The 23,120-nt window shown below is 45.3% G+C and overlaps 1 pseudogene; it reads right to left on the bottom strand.

Moving 5' to 3' along the window:
* Positions 1-40: 40 nt before the first annotated feature.
* LOC123398402 lies at positions 41-21,961 on the bottom strand (annotated as a pseudogene).
* Between the last annotated feature and the right edge of the window lie 1,159 nt (positions 21,962-23,120).

The raw sequence follows: 23,120 nt of genomic DNA, 5'->3' as shown, positions 1-23,120 counted from the left end.
CCTCGATTCATGCTGTTTTATTAGGGTCCGTCGGGTGTACCTAGAATTTGACAATTTCGTCGGCCGGTTTGAAGGATGTGGAGTTAGGCCGCTTGCTGAGGATCACATCATTTTGGTCCACCATGGCGCGGTGTGTTGTGAGTTCTTCTGCGGCGAGGGTCTCTGCCAGCTCTTCCATGGCGAGGGATGCCGTTTTGTTTTCAGGCTGGAGGGCTGTTTTGGGATCTCTACTTACAGTGATCACTCCCTTTGGCCCTGGCATTTTGAGTTTCATATGTCCCAATAGTGTGTGGTAACCGCTATGGAACGAGACGATATGAAAGAGTACCTCTTCAGATCGGTAATTATCGGGTGTACCGAATACCATCTCGAGCGCTACTTGTCCTATGCAGCGGGCCTCTCTCCCGAGAACAATATCCCGGAAGGTAGTTGTGCTTGGCTCGATTCAAGACCGGTTGAACTGTATTTTTTCCAGTCTGTCCTCGTAAATGAGGTTGAGGTCGCTGCCCCCGTCCATCATTATTTTGTCGAGTCTGAAGGCATTGATTATAGGTTTAGGACTAGGGTGGCAGGTACCCGGCTTGTACTGGCCATCGGCTCGTCGTACTAGTGAGACGTGATAGGTATGTTTCACCATGAGTTTTCCACTACTACGTGATGGATTTGATGGAGCTCGCACAAGGCTCTCTTTATCTCATTTTTTGAGGCGAATGTCTCATAGATTGTTAAGATCTTGGTTGTGTTCGGCGGTGCTGTTGATCAGTGCTCCAAGCGTGTTGATGAGAGGATAGATTCTCCGCTTTTGGCGACCTGCCTGAGGACTCAACATACTCTAAGGCTATGGGTGGCGATTGATTCAGGCAGGGCGGAATGTATGGGGCATGGCTCATCCAATAGTACGTCAAGGACCAATTTAGCCTGCGTCTGAGTTCTTTTTGCCGAGTTTCTCGTTGTGACCGGCCCCGTAACCGAGGGTGTGTGTCTTGTCCGGATTGGTCTCGTGAGGCTAGGGTCGTTGCACATTTGCTGAATTTGCAAAGTACTTCCCCTGGCGCAATATTTGAGTCCTATGCTCGATTGCTTGGTGAAGGTTAAATCCGGTGATGGGAGAGGGTGTTGAGGATGCCTTCATCGTGGCAATGCAGCTGGAAATCATGAATAAGCTCTCGCTTGTGACGGCCTCCGGTCTTGTTGCCAAGGAGGAATCTGGCCCAAAAGTGGTGTACTAATATCCCTGGATTCTGCATGACTTCGTACGTACCCGGAGAGCCATGATCTTCCGTCTTATGCTCGGTATCCATGGTGGGTGGGGAAAGATTTTGGATTCCCATGATTTGCGGGCAAGAAACCTTGATGGCTGTGTTCCCAACTAGGCCGCGTGTTGGGCCTACCGCTGGCCCCAACGAGTTGTCATGGCGAGATAGATTTTCTGGACTGTTGTATAAGTCCGGAGGATTGGTGACCAGGACATAGACTGTCCTGAGCTCAGGTGATTGATTTGGGGAGCCTGTGCCCTGGCACTCGACGATATCTGTTAGGATATAGGTTTACCTTTCGTCAGATCTGAGTCTGATTTGGTCATAGACCGTTACATGGTCGTTCGTCATCCCCATGACTTGCATGTGCTCGACTAGCTTGTGCAACATGGGAATTTCAGTGGAGCTCACACCGCATGATTGTTCGGGTTTAACCCGTGTTGCTAATACCCTCGTGGCGCTCGAGGTAGCTTCCAGAGTGTTCTCAACCAAGCCGCTCTCCGGTGTGTTCACCACGCCGAGCTCTAAGACCGAGGTGGGGACAAAGGTCATCCTGGTGGTGAGGTCTGCGGCTCCCGATGCCAAAGTGTCGGGGGCTGCAAGTTCCTCCAAAGGAGCTAAGAGTCTTGTTAATGCAGGATCTTCCCACGGGTCAGTGGTGAACTCTAGGTTCCCTAACTTGACTTCCTGACTAGGGGTAAAGTTCTCGACTAGGCCGAGGTGACTAGCCGTATTGGCATCCAAAACCATGCTTCTGAAGGCGAAGATTTGTCCGGGGACGAAGACATCCCCGTTAATGATATCTTCGCTGATGACTAGGTGCACCATAGATTCTCCAACAATCCAATGAGTGAAACTCTCAATGAAAGCACCAATGTTGGTGTCAAAACCGGCACATCTCGGGTAGGGATCCCGAAGTGTGGACCTCAAATTGATGGGTTGCAGGAGAGAGGGGGAGACAATGTTTACCCTAGTTCGGGCACTCTTGAGGAGGTAAAACCCTATGTCCTGCTTGATTAAATTGATTTGGATGATGATTAGAGAGTCTACCTCGAAATCATGTATACTAAACCCTAGGTCGAATCCTCCCTCTACATGGACGAGGACCCCCGATTTATATAGTCACGGGGAGGGCCTAGGGTTACATGCAACTAACCTAGTCTACTTTTACTTGGTTGCCAGGCTAGTCTTCGAGGTTCTCCTCCTTGAATACGAGAGAATCACATAGCCTGACCCATCATAGGCACAACCCATCAGGCCTACCTCTTCTTAGTAAGCCGACTACCTGAGGACCCCTCATTTCCATACTCCCTCACCTGTCCTGGGTGCGACAACTTTAAAAAGAAGACAAATGATGAAATGGGTAAACACCTGTAGAAGAGGGGTTTTACGTGTGATAATATGGTGTGGACATTTCATGGTGAGTCTACCCAACGCACCAGAGCTGAGGTGCTTCATCATCGCATCGATTAACATGGTACCGAGATCGAAGACATGGTGCAAGACATTGATCATTCTTGAGTTTCAGATGATGAGACGGAGGAATCTGATGGAGGCCTTCTACGAATTGTTGGAGTCTTCAAAATGTCCTCTCCATGAGCACACTGATACGTCTCAAACGTATATATATTTTTTGATGGTTTCACGCTGTTATCTTGCCTTCTTTGTATGTTTTATGTACCTTTTTATATCTTTTTGGGACTAACTTATTAATTCAGTGCCAAGTGCGAGTTCCTATTTTTCCGTGTTTTTGACTCTTTTCAGATCTGATTTTGGAACGGAGTCCAAACCGAAGAAAAACCCCGAAATGATTTTTTTCCCGAACGGAAGAAGTCCACGGGGCTTTTGGGCCAAGCCACGTGGGCTCCAGGGAGCCCACAAGCCCCCACTCCGCCACGAGGGGGAGGCGGTAGTGGGCAGGCTTGTGGCCTCCCTGGCCGGCCCCTGACCTAGATCTTTGCCCTATAAATTCCCAAATATTCCGCAAAAAATCGGGGAGCCTCGAAAATACTTTTCCGCCGCCGCAAGCTTTCGTTTCCGCGAGATCTCATCTGGAGACCCTTCCCGGCTCCCTGCCGGAGGGGACTTTGGTGTTGGAGGGCTTCTTCATCATCATCATCGCCCCTCCAATGACTCGTGAGTAGTTCACTTCAAACCTACGGGTCCGTAGTTAGTAGCTAGATGGCTTCTTCTCTCTCTTGGATCTTCAATACAAAGTTCTCCATGATCTTCATGGAGATCTATCCGATGTAATCTTCATTGGCCGTGTGTTTGTCGAGATCCGATGAATTGTGGACCTGTGATCAGATTATCTATGATATATATTTGAGTCTTTGCTGATTTCTTATATGCATGATTTGATATCCTTGTAAGTCTCTCCGAGTCTTGGGTTTTGTTTGGCCAACTAGATCTATGATTCTTGCAATGGGAGAAGTGCTTGGTTTTAGGTTCTGCCATGTGGTGACCTTTCCCAGTGACAGTAGGGGCAGCAAGGCACACATCAAGCTGTTTCCATCAAGGGTAAAAAGATGGGGTTTTATCATTGGTTTGAGATTATCCCTCTACATCATGTCATCTTGGTTAAGGCGTTACTCTGTTCTTATGGACTTCATACACTAGATGCATGCTGGATAGCGGTCGACGTGTGGAGTAATAGTAGTAGATGCAGAAAGTATCGGTCTACTTGTTTCATACGTGATGCCTATAGAAATAATCATTGCATAGATATCGTCACGACTCTGCACAGTTCCATGAATTGCTCGACAGTAATTTGTTCACCCACTGTCTACTTGCTTTCACGAGAGAAGCCACTAGTAAACACTATGGCCCCCGGGTCTATTCACATCCATCGTTTACATCTCCGCTTTTACTTTGCTTTGTTACTTTGTTGCTTTCAGTTCTCAGTTGGCAAACAATCTATAAGGGATTGACAACCCCTTCATAGCGTTGGGTGCAAGCTTTTGTGTTTGTGCAGGATCTTGAGATACTCTTCCGCCGGATTGATACCTTGGTTCTCAAACTGAGGGAAATACTTACCGTCGCTGTGCTACATCACCCTTTCCACTTCGAGGGAACACCAACGCAAGGCTCCAAGGCCACGGGGGAAATCCTTTGCATACTTGCCTAGGAAGTCCCTTAAGGCGTAGCCGTAGCTGAAGGATTCCTGGTGCCGTCGACACAACTATTTCTGGCGCCATTGCAAGGGATACACAGCAAACATCAGAAGTATTTCTGGCGACATTGGCGGGGAGGAGAGATCAAGATCTATCCAAGTAGGTCTCACAAACTCATATCTTGCATTTACTTTTGTTGCGAGTTGCCTCTCGTTTTCCTCTACCCCACTTCACATTTGCCGTTTTCATGTGCCTTTCTCCTTTCCTTTTTCGTTTGCCTTTTCGTTTTCCCTTTTCTCTCGCTTGCTTTCTGTTCGCTTGTGTGCTATGTGCCATCAATATGCTTGCATCTTCTCTTGGTGAAAATCTAGTGATATGGATCCTCATCCACTAGCTAATCTCTTTGAGAGACCCACTTATGTGGAACAATTGCTAGTGAGTTGATGATAATCCCACTATTTTTGAAGAGCGTCAACTTTGCATGCATGTGGATCATGAAAAGAATATCCTTTGGGATAGATGTATTGTTGAATTTGAATATGATCCCACATGTAATTACTATGAGAGAGGAAAATATTTTGGTAGAAACTTTCATGTTACCAAATTACCTCTCGTTATGTTGAGATTGCTATTGTCTCTTTCTTCTTCCTTGCATATGGCAACTATTGGTTGTCTTGACAATATGTTTTCCTATAAAATGCCTATGCATAGGAAGTATATTTGAATTAGATGAGATGTTCACATGCTTTATGATGCTCTCGTTGTGCTTCAATTCTTGTCTTTTGTGTGAGCATCATTGAGTTATCAATGCCTAGCTAAGGGCGTTAAACAAAAGCGCTTGTTGGGAGGCAACCTAACGAATCTATCCCTTTTCTTTCTGTTTTCTGTTTTCCACACTTTCATAATTCTGTTATGATAGTTTTTTTTTGTGTTTCTTTTTGCGTTTGTGCCAAGCAAAACCGTTATGATTAGTCTTGAGGATGATCGTTTGGTCACGGTGGAAAAGACAGAAACTTTCTGCTCACGAAAATAATTTTCATTTTCTTCTGTAAGAGATTTTTGAGTTGATTCTTTTTGCTGTTGATTGCTACACAAATTCTTTAGACTGTCGTAATTGTTCAGAATTTCTGAAGTACGAGATGTATACGACACATACAGATTGCTATAGACTGGTCTGTTGTTAACATATTCTGTTTTTGTTGTGTTGGTTGCTTATTTTGATGAAACTATGGATAGTATCGGGGGGTATTAGCCATGGAAGATTGAAATTACAGTAACCCAACGTCAGCACAAGTAGAATTTAAGTTGCTACAGTACCTAAGGAAGTGGTGGTTTGCTTTCTTGTACTAATGTTATCACGAGTTTCTGTTTAAGTTTCGTGTTGTGAAGTTTTCAAGTTTTGGGTGAAGTTCTTATGAACAAAAAGATAAAGAGTGGCAAGAGCTCAAGCTTGGGTATGCCCAAGGCACCCCAAGAGATTCAAGGATGCCGTAAAAGCCTAAGCTTGGGGATGCCCCGGGAAGGCATCCCCTCTCTCGTCTTCAATCCATCGGTAACGTTACTTGGGGCTATATTTTTACTCACCACATGTTATGTGTTTTTGCTTGAAGCGTCTTGTATCGTAGGAGTCTTTTGTTTTTGTTGTGTCAAAATCATCCTAGCTTCACACCTAGAGAGGGAGACATGCACACACCATGATTTTGTCGAGCTTCACTTATATCTTCTGGTAGACAATTCAGGTCACATCTGCTTCACTTATATCTTTTGAGCTAGATACTTTTGCTCTATGTGCTTCACTTATATCTTTTAGAGCACAGCAGTGCGTAGATTGGTAGTTGATATATGCTTTGAAAGTAGTCTCAAAAGGGGTAGTTATCCAAAGGGATACGAAAACTTCCACCTTCATGTGCATTGAATAGTTAGAGAAGTTTGATTCATTTCAATTAGTTTTGAGTTGTGGTTATCGTAATATTGAAGTCATGCTAGTAAGGTGTTGTGGATCTAGAAATACTTGTGTTGAAGTTAGTGATTCCCGTAGCATGCACATATGGTGAACCGCTATGTGATGAAGTCTGAGCATGATTAGTCTTTTGATTGTCATCCTTTGTGTAGCGGTCGGGATCGCGCGATGGTTTATACCTACCAACCCTTCCCCTAGGAGTATGCGTTGAATGCTTTGTTTCGATTACTAATAAAATTTTTGCAACAAGTATATGAATTCTTCATGACTAATGTTGAGTCCATGGTTTAGATGCACTTTCACCTTCCACCATCACCATCTTCTTAGTGCCGCGCAACTTTCGCCGGTGAATAAAACCCACCATTAGCCTCCCTCAAAACAGCCAACATACCTACCTATTCTGGCTTTTTCAAAGTCATTCCGAGATATATTGCCAACCAACTACCACCATGACATGTGCCACCACGTCTATATTTCCATTGCATGATTGTAAGATAGCTAGCATGATGTTTCCATTGATGTCTATGCCATGCTAGATCATTCCCACGGTACACTACCGAAGGCATTCCATATAGAGTCATAGTTGCTCTAACTTTTGAGTTGAAAGTGTGATGATCATCATTATTGGAGCATTGTCCCATGTGAGGAAATAAAAGAGGCCAAAGAAGCCCATAAAAAAAAGAGGCCAAAGAGCCCACCCAAAAAAAGAGAAAAAAGAGAGAAGGGACAATGCTACCACTTTTTCCACACTTGTGCATATTAAGCAGCATGATCTTCATGATTGAGAGTCTCTCGTTTTGTCACCACCATATAGCTAGTGGGAAATTCTCATTATATAACTTGGCTTGTATATTCCAATGATAGGCTTCCTCAAAATTGCCTTAGGTCTTCGTGAGCAAGCAAGTTGGATGCACACCCACTAGTTTTCTTTAAGAGCTTTCGCATAGTTGTAGCTCTAGTGCATCATTTGTACGGAAATCCCTACTCATTCACATTGGTATCTATTGATGAGCATCTCCACGGCTCATTGATATGCCTAGTTAATGTGACTATCTTCTCCTTTTTGTCTTCCAACCTCCACCACATTCCACACCATCTATAGTGCTATAACCATGGCTAACTCTCATGTATTGCGTGAGAGTTGAAAATGTTTGAGAAAGTAAAGGTGTGAAACAATTACTTGGCCAATACCGGGGTTGTGCATGATTTAAATTTGTTGTGCAATGATGATAGAGCATAGCCAGACTATATGCTTTTGTAGGGATAACTTTCTTTTGGCCTTGTTATTTTGAAAGTTCATGATTACTTTGCTAGTTTTCTTGAATTATTATTGTTTCCACGTCAATAGCAAACTATTGTTTTGAATCTAATGGATCTGAACATTCACGTCACATAAGAGGAATTACAACGGACACCTATGCTAGGTAGCATGAAAGCATCAAAAATTCATTCTTTATCACTTCCCTACTCGAGGACGAGCAGGAGTTAAGCTTGGGGATGCTTGATACGTCTCAAACGTATCTATAATTTTTGATGGTTTCACGCTGTTATCTTGCCTTCTTTGTATGTTTTATGTACCTTTTTATATCTTTTTGGGACTAACTTATTAATTCAGTGCCAAGTGCCAGTTCCTGTTTTTTCCGTGTTTTTGACTCTTTTCAGATCTGATTTTGGAACGGAGTCCAAACGGAAGAAAAAACGCCGAAATGATTTTTTCCCTAACGGAAGAAGTCCAGGGGGCTTTTGGGCCAAGCTAGGTGGGCTCCAGGGAGCCCACAAGCCCCCACTCCGCCACCAGGGGGACGCGGCGATGGGCGGGCTTCTGGCCTCCCTGACCGCCCCCTGACCTAGGACTTTGGCCTATAAATTCCCAAATATTCCGCAAAAAATCGGGGGAGCCTCGAAAATACTTTTCCGCCGCCGCAAGCTTCCGTTTCCGCGAGATCTCATCTAGAGACCCTTCCCGGCACCCTGCCGGAGGGGACTTTGGAGTTGGAGGGCTTCTTCATCATCATCAACGCCCCTCCAATGACTCGTGAGTAGTTCACTTTAGACCTATGGGTCCGTAGTTAGTAGCTAGATGGCTTCTTCTCTCTCTTGGGTCTTCAATACAAAGTTCTCCATGATCTTCATGGAGATCTATCCGATGTAATCTTCTTTGGCGGTGTGTTTGTCGAGATCCGATGAATTGTGGACCTGTGATCAGATTATCTATGATATATATTAGAGTCTTTGCTGATTTCTTATATGCATGATTTGATATCCTTGTAAGTCTCTCCGAGTCTTGGGTTTTGTTTGGCCAACTAGATCTATGATTCATGAAATGGAAGAAGTGCTTGGTTTTGGGTTCTTCCATGTGGTGACCTTTCCCAGTGATAGTAGGGGCAGCGAGGCACACATCAAGCAGTTGCCATCGAGGATAAAAATATGGGGGGTTTATCATTGGTTTGAGATTATCCCTCTACATCATGTCATCTTGCTTAAGGCGTTACTCTGTTCTTATGGACTTAATACACTAGATGCATGCTGGATAGCGGTCGACATGTGGAGTAATAGTAGTAGATGCAGAAAGTATTGGTCTACTTGTATCGGACGTGATGCCGATAGAAATAATCATTGCATAGATATCGTGACAACTCTGCACAGTTCTATCAATTGCTCGACAGTAATTTGTTCACCCACCGTCTACTTGCTTTCATGAGAGAAGCCACTAGTAAACACTACGGCCCCCGGGTCTATTCACATCCATCGTTTACATCACCGCTTTTACTTTGCTTTGTTAGTTTGTTTCTTTCAGCTCTCACTTGGCAAACAATCTATAAGGGATTGACAACCCCTTCATAGCGTTGGGTGCAAGCTTTTGTGTTTGTGCAGGATCTTGAGATACTCTTCCGCCGGATTGATACCTTGGTTCTCAAACTAAGGGAAATACTTACCGTCGCTGTGCAGCTACATCACACTTTCCGCTTCGAGGGAAGACCAACGCAAGGCTCCACGGCCACGGGGGAAATCCTTTGCATACTTGCCTAGGAAGTCCCTTAAGGCGTAGCCATAACTGAAGGATTCCTGGTGCCGTCGACACAACTATTTCTAGTGCCATTGCAAGGGATACACAGCAAACATCACACACCGAGCTTTTTCAGATGGATGCCATTGCACAAGTAATGCCTCTAATGCCTCAATTCAACTTGGACAGAGAATGCTACGACGCGATGATGACACTATTTTGATGCTTTCTACCCAAAGTCCATGTCATGCCTGCAAACCTGTAGCAGTCGGACAAAATACTTCGTGTACTTAAGATGCCCTATGAGAAGATAGATGCATGTGAGAATGGGTGTGCCTTATTTAGGCTTGAGCATGCGTACTTGAACTATTGTCCCATCTCCATGTATGTTGTGGTAGACAACGGTATTGGTGGGAAGAGGTAGACCAAAATCCTAGTTAATGTTCTTTGGTATATGTCAATCATACCAAGACTTCAACGTATTTTCATGGTCGAAGAGATGGCCATACAAATGACATGGAACAAATTGGGCAAAAGAATCAAACTAGATGCACATGGGAATAACATGTTGGTACACACATCGGATGCGGAAGCATGGATGCACTTCGTTGCATTACATCCACATAAAGCGGTAGATCCAAGGAATCCTTGAGTCTACGGCGGCATGGATACGTTCAATCCCTTTGCTATGATGGCAAGCTAATACAGCAGTTGGCATGTATTTGTTATTCCACTATATCTCCCCCAGACGGAATATGCAAAAAAAAGAACATATTCCTGACATTGATAATTCCAGGACCCAACTATCCTGGGAAGAATATGAATGTGTACATGCAGCTGCTTAAGGATGAATTGCAAGGATCTTCGGAGAATGGGTTCAAGACATACGACGCTGCTAGAAAAGAAAACTTCAAAATGCATATGTGGTACATGTACTTGATGCATGACTTGCCGGCGTATGAGCTATTCGCTAGCTCGTATGTGCATGGAAGGTTCCTCTACCCCACATGCAAGGCAACTCTTGAGTTTCATTGGCTGTAGGCGGGTCGGAAGTATTCTTGCTTTGACTTGCATAGACAGTTCTTGGATCCTTGCCATGAGTTCAGAAAAAACAAGAAAAACTTTATCAAAGGTAAAGTTGTCAAAAACTCAGCACCACTTGCGTTGACAGGCCAACATATCCTGGATGAGTTAAACGCTCTCGAGCCTGATCTAGAGCGTCCATGGTATTTCAAGGGGAATAATTCAAAACACGCTTGGACTCACAATACATGCTTGTGGGGTCTGCTTACTTCAAACACATCCTTCTTCCACACAAGATCGACATGATTCACACTAAAAAGGAATATCGGAGAGGCCATTTTTGCTACATTGCTCGGCATAGAGGGGAAGTCAAAGGATAATCCTAAGGCTAGAGTCGATCAGCACACTATGTGGTAAACCGTTACAAAACATGCGAAAATCGAAAGGAAAGTAGAACTGGTCGAAGCCAAAGGCCTGGTTCAATCTAAAAAAGGGGAGCTATGAGGGAAATTATCTTGTGGGTCAAAATGCAGTTGATGTTCCCCGATGGGTATGCAGCGAGTCTTAAGATTGGAGCGAGTCTCAAGAAATTGAAAATATTTGGTCTCAACAGTCATGATTGGCACGTATGGCTTGAGCGGGTAATGTCAGTGATGTTTCGTGGCTTTATTCCTCGGGACGAATGGCCAGTACTGGACGAGCTGACCTATTTCATTCGTGTTCTTTGTGCGAAATAACTATCGCCTTGCATGGTAGATGACATGGAGGAGTTGGCACAGGAGTTGCCCTCCAAGTTAGACAAGATCTTTCCACCGGGATTCTTTAATCCAATAACATTTGATTTTACATATCCCGACCATCGCAAGATTGGGGGGGGGCATGCAAAATATTTGGTGCTTTGCAATTGATAGGATGCAGAAGACGCTTCGAGAAAAATGTAAAACTAAACGTAGAATTGAAGCATCGATGGCTGAGGAATTCATTACTGAGGAGGTGGCAAACTTCATGACAGCACACTACGAAGCAAGAAATCGTCATTTCCATAATCTGAAGCCTCGGTACAATGATGGTGAGCCTAAAAAAGGTGGATCAAACCTCATCCTATTCAAAGGGAAGCTCGCACCAACCGGTGCTTCGAAACAAATAACGTTGGATGTCGAAGAATGGCGGACCATTTCGTTGTATATCTTTAACAACCTAACACAAGTGTGGCCGTACATCGATTAAGTTCTCGGTACATTTCTCCGCAACTGCTAATTCCCTTGAACTTCTCTTATTCCTGGATATTTGATACAGTTGATACGTCACCAAATTCTAGGATGGAGCGGTGATCCAATAGGATTATGTCGAAGAGTATGAGCTTTTGGCAAAGCATGGAGGCATCTATCCCGGTTTCATCTCTTGGTTCCAACAAAAGATAATTATCAATAATGGGCCATTTCATTTCTTGCTCTAATTTGCGGCTAATGCAACAATCCTCTCATAATAAACTTGTAGGCTAATTGAGAGTCTATGGACACAAAATTGAGACAAGCCACTAATGGTTTTGACTATAAGGTCCGTTCATTTGAGAAATACAACATCAACGGGTATCGCTTTCGTACCTTTGGCAGAGAGCTATCTATGCCTGACCGAAAATCTACAAATTGTGGTGTCTCTGCTATTGGCAAAGGAGGTACCGAGTATTATGGAAGAGTTGAAACAATTTATGAACTTCAGTTCTATGGTGAAAACCCACCTAACGTCGTAGTCGTCAAATGTTATTGGTTATAGCCGAAGGAGACTAGAAGGACTCATGAACATATAGGGCTAGTGGAAATCAAACAAAGTACCCATTTAGATGTTCATGATGTCTATATTATGGCTCAACAGGTGACCCAAGTTTACTATCTACCGTGGGCCTCGCAAACTGATGAGAATGTGAATGGTTGGGATGTTGATTATAAAGTGATGCCACATGCTATACCAACTACCCCAATGCAGAGGATTATGAACCTCACATTAAACTAGACACATATGATGGAGAATTCTTCCAAGAAATACGTCTTTCAAAAACGTTTCAAGAACTGCTCTACTTCATCCCAGAACATGGAAGTAGATAGCGAGACTGAATCCGACTTCACCCTTGAACCGAAACGAGCAAAGATGGAACTAGAAGAGGTTACTGCTGCTAATGACCTATCAATGGTTGACCGATTACAGAAAGTCCTTCCACATGTTGATGCCACTGAACCCGATGAGCATGTCATTCATGATGACACACGTGATAGTGATGATGATAATGCATTTATTGATACCGGAGCATATATAGACGATCCAGACTATTATTAGTTTGTATGCATCCCAACTTAAATTATATATGTACATATTATTATTCATGTCATGTATTCAATTTTTAATGTTGTACTAATTTGTTTTACTCTTTGTCCTAGCAGGTGTTGAAAGATGGTGGGCACTGATACGTCCATTTTGCATCATGCTTTCATGTTGATATTTATCGCTTTTTGGGATTTTATTACACTTCACGGTATAATACTTATGCCTTTTCTCTCTTATTTTGCAAGGTTTACATGAAGAGGGAGAATTCTGGCCTGAAAAAGGAGCAAGTTTGAGATACCTATTCTGCGCAACTCCAAAAGCCGTGAAAATCAACGAGGATTTTCTTGGGATTTGTATAAAATACTGGGCCGAAGAAGTACCAGAGGGGCGCGAGCACGAGGCCACAGGTCTGCTAGGCGTGGCCTCCCCCTGGCCGCGCCTATGGGGCTTGTGGGCTCCCACTTGGCCCTCTGGCTCCCCTCTTTTGCTACAAGAAGGGTTTCGTTCCAGAAAAAATCAAGAGGGGGATTTCGGGAGGATTTGCCGCTGCCACGAGGCCGAACTTGAGCAGAACCAATCTAGAGCTCCGTCAGGACGATCCTGTCGGGGAAACTTCCCTCCCGGAGGGGGAAATCATCACCATCGTCATCACCAACACTCCTCTCATCGGAGGGGACTCATCACCATCAACATCTTCATCAGCACCATCTCATCACCAAACCCTAGTTCATCTCTTGTAACCAATCTCCGTCTCGCGACTCCGATTGGTACTTGTAAGGTTGCTAGTAGTGTTAATTACTCCTTGTAGTTGATGCTGATTGGATTACTTGGCGGAAAATTATATGTTCAGATCTTTGATGCTACTCATTACCTCTCTGGTCATGAATAAGATTATGCTTTGTGAGTAGTTACTTTTGTTCCTGAGGACATGGGATAAGTCATGCTATAAGTAGTCATATGAATTTGGTATTCGTTCGATATTTTGATGTGTTGTATGTTGTTTTTCCTCTAGTGGTGTTATGTGAACGTCGACTACATAACACTTCACTATTATTTGGTCCTAGAGGAAGGCATTGGGAAGTAGTGAGTAGATGATGGGTTGCTAGAGTGACAGAAGCTTAAACCCTAGTTTATGCGTTGCTTCGTAAGGGGCTGATTTGGATCCACTAATTTAATGCTATGGTTAGACTTTGTCTTAATTCTTCTTTCGTAGTTGCGGATGCTTGCGACAGGAGTTAATCATAAGTGGGATGCTTTTCCAAGTAAGGGCAGTACCCAAGCGCCGGTCCACCCACATATCAAACTATCAACGTAGCGAACACGGATCATATGAACATGATGAAAACTAGCTTCACAGAAATTCTCATGTGTCCTCGGAAGCGCTTTACCTCCTATAAGAGTTTTTCCAGGCTTGTCCCTTGCTACACAAGGGATTGGGCCACTTTGCTGCACCGTTGTTACTTTTGTTACTTGCTACTTGCTACGAATCATCTTGCCACACAACTACTTGTTACCAATAATTTCAGTGCTTGCAGATATTACCTTGCTGAAAACCACTTTTCAGATCCTTCTGCTCCTCGTTGGGTTCGATACTCTTACTAATCGAAAGGACTACGATAGATCCCCTATTCTTGTGGGTCATCAGGCACGAGTCCAGATTGCTTGGCGGGTACTTCTTCATCGACGGCCCACGGGAGGGGTACTTCCATTCCACCCTGATCTCTCCATAGAGTGTTGTCACACAGTGTGGGGACACCCGCGGACGCTTCTTCATGGGCTTCATTTCCCACTCGGAGAGGAGGTTGGGTAGGGAAGAAGGCGAAGGGTACATGACGTGGCCTCGGGAGAGGTAGGTGGACTGCTATGCCGTCCTCGCCACCACACCCAACTCATTCATCCGAGCACATGACTACTAGGGTGGATCCATTCGAGGTGGAGGCTACATGGACTCTCGACCAGGAGCCTTGGGCGACGGTCCTTTGGCCCATGAGACTCCGGTTCCACAGGCTTCTACCCACGAGACTCATGTACCAGGGGCTACGTCCGAGGAGACTCGAGATCTACGGGGTAGCTAGCCGGATTGAACCAAGGGGCCGGGTGGCCATGCTGACTGTGGAGGGTGAGGGAGTCCGGAATTAAGGGGTCCTTAGATAGTCGGCATACTATAAAGAGGTAGGCGTGATGGGCTGTGCCTATGATGGGTCGGGTTGTGTGATCGTCTTGTATTAAAGGAGGAGAACCGCGAAGGCCGGCGTGGCAACCAAGTAAAAGCAGACTAGGTCAGTTGCAAGTAACGGTAGGCCCTCCGGGTGACTATATAAACTCGGGGTCCTCGTCCATGTATAAGGAGGATTCCACCTAGGGTTTAGTATACATGATCTCGAGGTAGACTCTGTAATCATCATCCACATCAATATAATCAAACATGACTATTGTTTTACCTCCTCAAGAGGGCCCGAACCTGGGTAAACATTATCTCCCCCTCTCTCTCGCTACCCATTGATTTGAGGTCCACAGTTTGGACCCCCTACCCGAGATCAGCCGGTTTTGACGCCGAAAATGGTGCTCTCATTGAAAGTTCCACTGATTGGATCACCGAAGGATCGATGGAGCACCTAGTCATCAGTGAATATACCATCAACAAGGATGTCTTCGTCCCCGGAAAAATATTCGCCTTCGGAAGCGTGGTTCTACATGCGAATCTGGCCGGCCACCTCAGCCTGGTCGGTAACTTTGCCCCCGGTCAAGAAGTCACGTTCGGGAACCTAGAGTTCATCACTGACCCCGGGGAGATCTTTCGTTAACTAGACTCTTAGCTCCTTTTGAGGAACTCGCAGCCCTCGACACTTCGGCGTCGGGAGATGTAGACCTCACCATCGGGATGACCTTCGTCCCCACCTCAGCCTTAGAGCTCGGAGTGCTGAACACACACGAGCGCAGCTTGACCTTTACACTCAGCAAACAACCTCGAGCACCACCAGGGGATCAACGACACCGGTTGAACCCAAACAATCAAGCGGTGTGAGCCCCACTGAAATCCCCATGTTACACAAGCTACATGATCAGATGCAAGTCATGGGGATGACGAACGACCAAGTAAAGGTCTATGACCAGATCGGATTAAGATCCGACGACAGGGAAATCTATATCTCACCCATTACGCACCTGACAAAGATCATCGAGTGCCCGAGCAGGGGCTCCCTGAATGAATCAGCTGAGCTAAGGATGACCTACATCCGGGTCAACGATCTTTTGGACTTATCCAATAGTCCACAAAATCTATCTCGCCGTGACAACTCGTCATGGCCAGTGTCAGGACCAACACGCGACCTAGTTGGGAACACAACCATTAAGGTTTCCTACACGCAAATCACGGGAATCCAAAATCTTTCCCCACCCACCACCCATACCGAGCATAAGACGGAATAGCACGTCTCTCCAGGCACGTACGAAGTCACGCTCAAGCCAGGGGAATCAGTACACCACTTTTTGCCAGAATCCTCCTTGGCAACAAGATCGGAGGCCGCGACGAGCAGGAGCTTATTCACGCTTTCAAGTAGCATTGCCATGGTGAGGGAATCCTCAACGCCCTCTCACATCGCCGGATTCAATCCTTCATCAAGGTGTCGAGCATAGTGCTCAAATATTGCGCCACGGAAAGTACTTTGCAAATTCAGCAAATGTGCAATGACCCTATCCTCGCCAGACCAATCCACACTGGACGTGCACGCTCGGTTACAGGGCCGGTCACAACCAGAAACTGGGCAAATAGAACTCAGACGCGGGCTAAATCGATCTTGACGTACTATTGGATGAGCCATGCCCCATACATTCCGCTCCGCATGAATCAATCTCCACCCATAGCTTTAGAGCATCTTGGGTCCTCAGGCAGGTCGCAAAAATTGGAGAAACTATCCTCACGAATACACCCTCGGAGCGCCAATCAACAGCACCGCTGAACATAACCAAAGAGATCTTAATGATCTATGAGACGTTCGCCTCAAAAAATCATAGAAAATGAGCCTTGTGTGAGATCCATCAAATCCATCATGTAGCAGCGGTAAACCCATGGTCGAACACAGCTATCATGTATTCACGTCCGACCAGTAGTACGAGCCAATGCCCAGTACAGGTCGGCTACCTGCCTCCCTAGTCCTAAACCTTGTAATCGACGGCTTCAGACTCGACAAAGTACTGATTACTGGGCAGCGGCCTCAACCTCATTTACGAGGACAAGCTGGAAAAAATGAAGGTCGACCGATCTAGAATCGAGCCGAGCAAAACTACCTTCCGGGGTATTTTCCTCGGGAGAGAGGCCCGCTGCATAGGACGAGTATCACTCGACGTGGAATTTGTTACACCCGATAATTACCGATCCGAAGAGGTACTCTTTCATATCATCCCGTTCCACAGCGGTTACCACACACTGTTGGGACGTGAAGCCTTCACACGGTTCCATGCCATACCGCATTACGGATATATGAAACTCAAAATGCCAGGGCCAATCAGAGTGATCATGGTAAGTAGTGATCCCAAAAGAGCCCATCGGGCCGAAAACAATACGACATCCCTCGCCTTGGAAGTGCTGGGAGAGACCCTCGCCGCAGAAGAACTCACGACACTACGCAACGTGGTGGACAAAAACAATGTGATCCGTAGCAAGCAGCCCAAGTCCACATATTTCAAACCGGCCGACGAAATCGTCAAATTCCTGGTACACCCGACGGACCCTAATAAAACAGCGTCAATCGGGGCACAACTGGAGCCCTAAATCGACAAAGCACTACATGCTTTTCTACGTGAAAATTGGGACATATTTGCTTGGCACCCGTCAGACATGCCAGGAATCCCTCGAGGGCTGGCACAGCATAGCCTGAACAAAATCTCTGGTTTCAAACCTGTCAAATAGACCTTGCGCCGATTTTCTGAACCTAAACGCCAAGCTATGGGTGAAGAGCTCACCAAGTTACTAGAAGTCGGGTTCATGAGGGACATTAAACACCCTGACTGGTTGGCAAACCTAGTGATAGTACCAAAGAAGGATAAATCCTGGCGGCTATGTGTTGATTTTAAAGAACTAAAGAAAGCCTGCCCAATGGATCCCTTTCCATTTCCCCGAATAGATCATATTATCGAAGCCACAACCGGCCATGATTCCCTATGCTTCCTTCACGCCGACTCTGGATACCACCAGATCAAAATGAAAGAATCTGATTAGGCAACAACCGCATTCATAACACCCTACGGGCCATTCTGTTTGACACTATGCCGTTTGGGCTGAAAAACGCGGGCGCCACTTATCAGCGCATGATTCGGACTTGCTTGGGGAAACAAATCGGAAAAAAAAATAGTGGCATATGTAGACGATGTGGTCATCAAGACCATACACGTCAACGAGCTGGTGGATGACGTCAGGGATACCTTTGCCAACTTACGGGAATACGAAATTTGGCTTAATCCGGATAAATGCGTCTTCGGCATCCCCGTCGGCAAACTCTTTGGATTTATTGTATTGCAAAGAGGAATCGAAGCCGACCTGGCCAAAATACGAGCATTGTCACAGCTCGCGATACCAACAAAGCTACATCACGTCGAAACGCTAGCAGGCTGCATGGCGGCCCTAAGCCGATTTATATCCCATCTAGGCGAGAAGGCCCTGCCACTATTTCGATTGCTAAAGAAAACCAAAGATTTCTAGTGGAACGATGAGGCCACAACGTCTCTGGAGGACATCATGGCGATATTAGCCAACAACCCCAGACTAGCAGCAGCCGATGTTGCTATACATGTCGGCCACCAATCAAGTCGTCAACGCGATACTCATCATAGAATGAGAAGTTGAGGGCCAACAACTACGGATTCAAAGGTTGATGTACTATGTATCTGAAGTTCTCACCCCATGCAAAACCAGGTACCAACACTACCAAAAGATCCCCTATACAGTGTGCATGGCAGCACGAAAGCTTCGGCATTATTTCCAGGATTGTGCAGTCACTATGACTTCGGAAGTTCCGCTAAACGATATTACAAACAATAAAGATTCCACTCGTCGAATAGCAAAATGGGTCATCGAGTTCATGCCTTTCGAGATCACCTACAAACCTCGACGGTCCATTAAATCTCAGGTCCTGGACGACTTCGTGGCTGAATGGACCGAGGCTGAACTCCCTAGAGAGTATAACACTTATGCTCATTGGACCATGTATTTTGACGGGTCCAAAACTCCAACTCGACTGGGGTATGGAGTGATTCTCACATCCCCCACCAGGGATAATGTTCGGTATGTGCTACAAATCATGTACACGATTCAAAAAACATAGCCGAATGCGAAGCCCTATTACACGGTCTTCGAATGGTGGCCTCAATGGGCATTCAGCGAATCAAGGTGCGAGAAGACTCTAATCTTTCCATTTTACAAATCAACGGCAAATTCAATGCAAAGAATCCAAAAACGGCGGCTTATAGGAATGCTGTGAAAGCACAATTGCTCCCTAGGGTGGTTTTGATAATTGATCACAACATATGCATCATTGGACTAATATGTTTATCCAAGTATATTTCAGAAAAGTTCAAAAGATGCATTGGCTAAAGGCTTATGTGGAGATGCCCCTTGATGCAAGAAAGGAATAAGATTGTCCCAAGCTTCAAGCTAGAATACTTTTCATTTTATATTTGTAGGAAATCACTTTTGAGTCCATAGGAAAGCCAATACTATTAAAAGGGGGTGAGGTATTAAAATGAACTGGTTTCTCAAGCGACCAAAGATAGCCACCAAAAACACTCAGTCCTTTTTCCACATAACCATTCTATCCAAAGCCTCATACTCAAAATCGGTGCCACCAAGTTTCTCATTTCGGCCCTACCGATTTTCATCCTAGTAGGTGACCAACTTTCTGTTCCTTCAGTACACAAAATCGGAATTTTCGAGTTTGTGTATCGGTGTCACCAAGTTGTGTCATCTGACTGTTAGCCACCTTTTCGGTGTCAGCAAGTTGTGTATATCGGTTCCACCATGATTCAAAAGTTTCTCCCTTTAGTGCAAGTTGGTACCACCGAGTTCATGACTTCTATGTCACCGAGTTGGTCACTTAAGGTGTAACAGTTAGATTTTGGGGATAGCCTATATATACCCCTTCACCCACTTCTCATTCGAGAGAGAAGCACTCAAAGCAGACACTTCATTGCCAGATCCATTTTTTCCGAGAGAGAGTCACCTACTCATGTGTTGAGACCAAGATATTCCAATCCAATCATTTGAAACTTGATATCTAGCCTCCCCAAGTTGCTTTCCACCAAATCAATCTCTCCTACCCGTGCCTATTCTGTGAGAGAGTGATTTTGTGTTGAGGAGACTATCTTTAGAAGCACAAGAGCAAGGAGTTCATTGTTTTACCACATCTACTACCTTTTGGGGGGTGGTGCCTCCTAGATTGGTTAGGTGTCGCTTGGGAGCCTCCTACTTCGTGTTGTGAAGTTGAACCAAGATATTTGTAAGGGCAAGGAGATCGCCTACTTCGTGAAGATCTACCATGAGTATGGCTAGTCCTTCGTGGGCCGAAGCCGTGGTGGAATAGACAAGACCTCTTCTTCGTGGTCCCCTTGTGGGTGGATCCCTCTGTGGACTCTCACAAACGTTACCCTCCGTGGGTTGAAGTCTCCACTAACATGGACGTACGATAGCGCCACCTATGGGAACCATACCAAAATTCACCGTGTCAACCTCATGTGTTTGATATTCCAACCTTACTCCTCTACTTTACACTTGCATGTTTTATATTCCGCTGCTATACTCTTAGAACTGCATGTGTAGGGTGTACTTGACTTTCCATAATTGCTAAAACTTGCTCACAGCTAAAATTGGGAAAGGCTTAGTTTTTATCTGGTCAAGTAGTCTAATCACCCCCCTCTAGACATACTTTTGATCCTACACTATGTCCTCAAAATATCATCATGATTTGAAGGAATAGAGTTCCACCATGTCTCAAGAGACAACAACCAAGCAACGGACGTTCGCGCCCGCTTAGGTGCAAAGCGTGACCCCGTCCCTAGCAACATCTTTATGGAGCGGTGGTTCAAGCCAACCGTAGTATGGCAAGATGAGATGATCCACATAGGGGCTGATAGCGAAGAGCTAGTGGTACCCCCAACGACCGAGCATGCCGATTAAGTCAACGGCGGGTCTTCAATCAAAGAAACACCCACGGCCCATGAGGTCATGGCCATAATCGCGCCATAGACCGAACCCTTCCTTGCTTATCTATTATGCAAGCAGCTCCCGAAGATCAAACCGACGCGCGATGTATTATCCACCGATCAAAGACTTATAATGTCCACGAGGGCAAGCTATATAAACTCCCTTACCATGGGCTTCTCTAGTAAACTTCTCCACATCCTCTAGCTTGGCCCTACTAGCCTTTAAATCAGCTTGTCTCTGATGGAGATCTTTGGATAAACTCTCGTTTTCCTGCTTCAAAGCCTGCAGATCGATACATTACTTATTGGTGACCCTTAATTCGGCCATCTTGACCAAATTAAGGCTCGGGGGCTACTGTGTCCGAAATTTTGTTCGGATATTTTAAGGTCGATAACTTACCTGCACGTGGGCACACACTTGCCCGGCCACTTCTTTAAGTTCGGCTCGCACGACTCCGAGGTACGCATCGTCCAAACTAAGAGCAATAAACTCATGTTCGAAAAATACCGAATGACGTAGAACCTCCTTCTGCTGCCGATGATTCATGGCACTCCCGTATTCGGAGTTCATTACTGACAGTTCATCCAAACACTCGGGGATTGGACCCGTGTTTGGCAGTCTGGTGCCCACCGACGCGCTGGGGTTTGGTTGACTACCTAATACCTCGACACCGTCCTCGGGCGGGGAAGATTGCGCACATCTCCTACATTAGTGGGTCAAGGGTCATGAAAGTATGGAAGGACACATATCTTCGTAAGGAATATAAGTTAGTCTGTATAACTTTTTGCCGGTGGAGCAGCAGATGGATTTTCTCCCGCCACCCTTTGTTCCTGAATTCTGTCCTCATTCGACAAAACCCCAGCTGATCTTGTTCGGGGAGTAATCTGGCGAGTGCTCCGACTACCCTTAGGCGCAGCCCTTGTTGGGCCGTCGTGTTTCTCTTACTCCCCGAAGAGGGAAGGGGACTAGGGTAGTCAGCTACAAGGGCTACCCTCTATTCGTCAATTCCATCGTGGTAAAACACCCCGCCCTCGAAAGTGATCGAAACGTCCGGGTCTTCATGAAACCGGGGATAATCGTCATGGGCATAATCCTTAGGATGAGGCGCGGGACATTTCACCTTCTCGATCGAGCGCTTCCAATGCTGCAAGGAAGGGGTAGAAGTTATAAGTCCAACGGTAAAGGGCGTGAACGCCCGAAACTTTGAACATGAGCATACTTATGTATTCAACGGGGTTGTATGTCGATTAGCCTTCCTTAGTGAAGGGGCGGTTAAGACCTTCTTTTTCCCCTTTGAATAGATCGGCTAGGATGGGTGCTAAGGCTTTCTAGTCTTTCAGTCCTAACATTCTAGATCGAGTGGAATCGCTTGTCCTGCTGTAGCACCACAAAGGATGTGTGCGTTGTTGTAGCGGCTCGATGCACTGGGTAATCATTGTGCCCATCACATCAATGATGGTTAGCCCACAATGAGAAAGCACCTTGACCTTAGCGGATAGTTGTTTTACTTCGGAACTCTCTAATTTGGAGAGACTCTTATGCCTCCAGCTATAACTCTTTTTCAAAGGTTCTATGGAGTATTCGGGAAGGCCCCTCCAAATTGGATCGAATAGGGGAACGTCCTCGATATAAAATCACTTCGAGGATCAGTCGTTGACTTCCTTCTTCGAAGTCCCAATTGGGTATCCGGTGGCGGCTATACGCCACACTTCGGCTCTGTCCACTTCCCGGATTGCGGTCCCTCTGTGTCACATCCCTGGATCCCTAACTAGGGTTTAGTATTTGTGCTCATGTTTTCTTCCATTGCATTCAAGAAATTAAAACAAACTCCAAGAAGTGGTGAAACTCAAACCCAAAAACCCTAGCCACTTCTAATTCAAGGAAAATTCAAATCTTGTCAAAATCAATGAACCCAAAATGGCCTTCTTAAAAGTTCAATATTTCTGATAAATATTGAAAACAAATTATCACGGGAGAAAACTATTTTCAAAAACACCTTGGCATTTATTTTTAATTCAGAAAGCTCCTGAATTCAAACTTAAATTTGAATTCAAATATTTTCAAGTTTCAAAAATGTTACAGACCTCACGAGTAGTTGGGAATATTCCAACTATCTCTCATGGATTTTCAAACTAATTTTTGAATTACTTATTGAAGCCAAAATAAATAGAAAATAAAATCAGCAAGTAAATTAGAAAATAGAAATAGCAGAAAAAGAAAAAAAACCTAAGCTACGCTCACCTGTGAG

This window comes from Hordeum vulgare, chromosome 1H (genome assembly GCF_904849725.1).
Source record: "Hordeum vulgare subsp. vulgare chromosome 1H, MorexV3_pseudomolecules_assembly, whole genome shotgun sequence".
Lineage (NCBI taxonomy): Eukaryota > Viridiplantae > Streptophyta > Magnoliopsida > Poales > Poaceae > Hordeum > Hordeum vulgare.
Note: the sequence above shows the minus strand (reverse complement) of the source record. Positions and strands in the feature narration are given on the sequence as shown.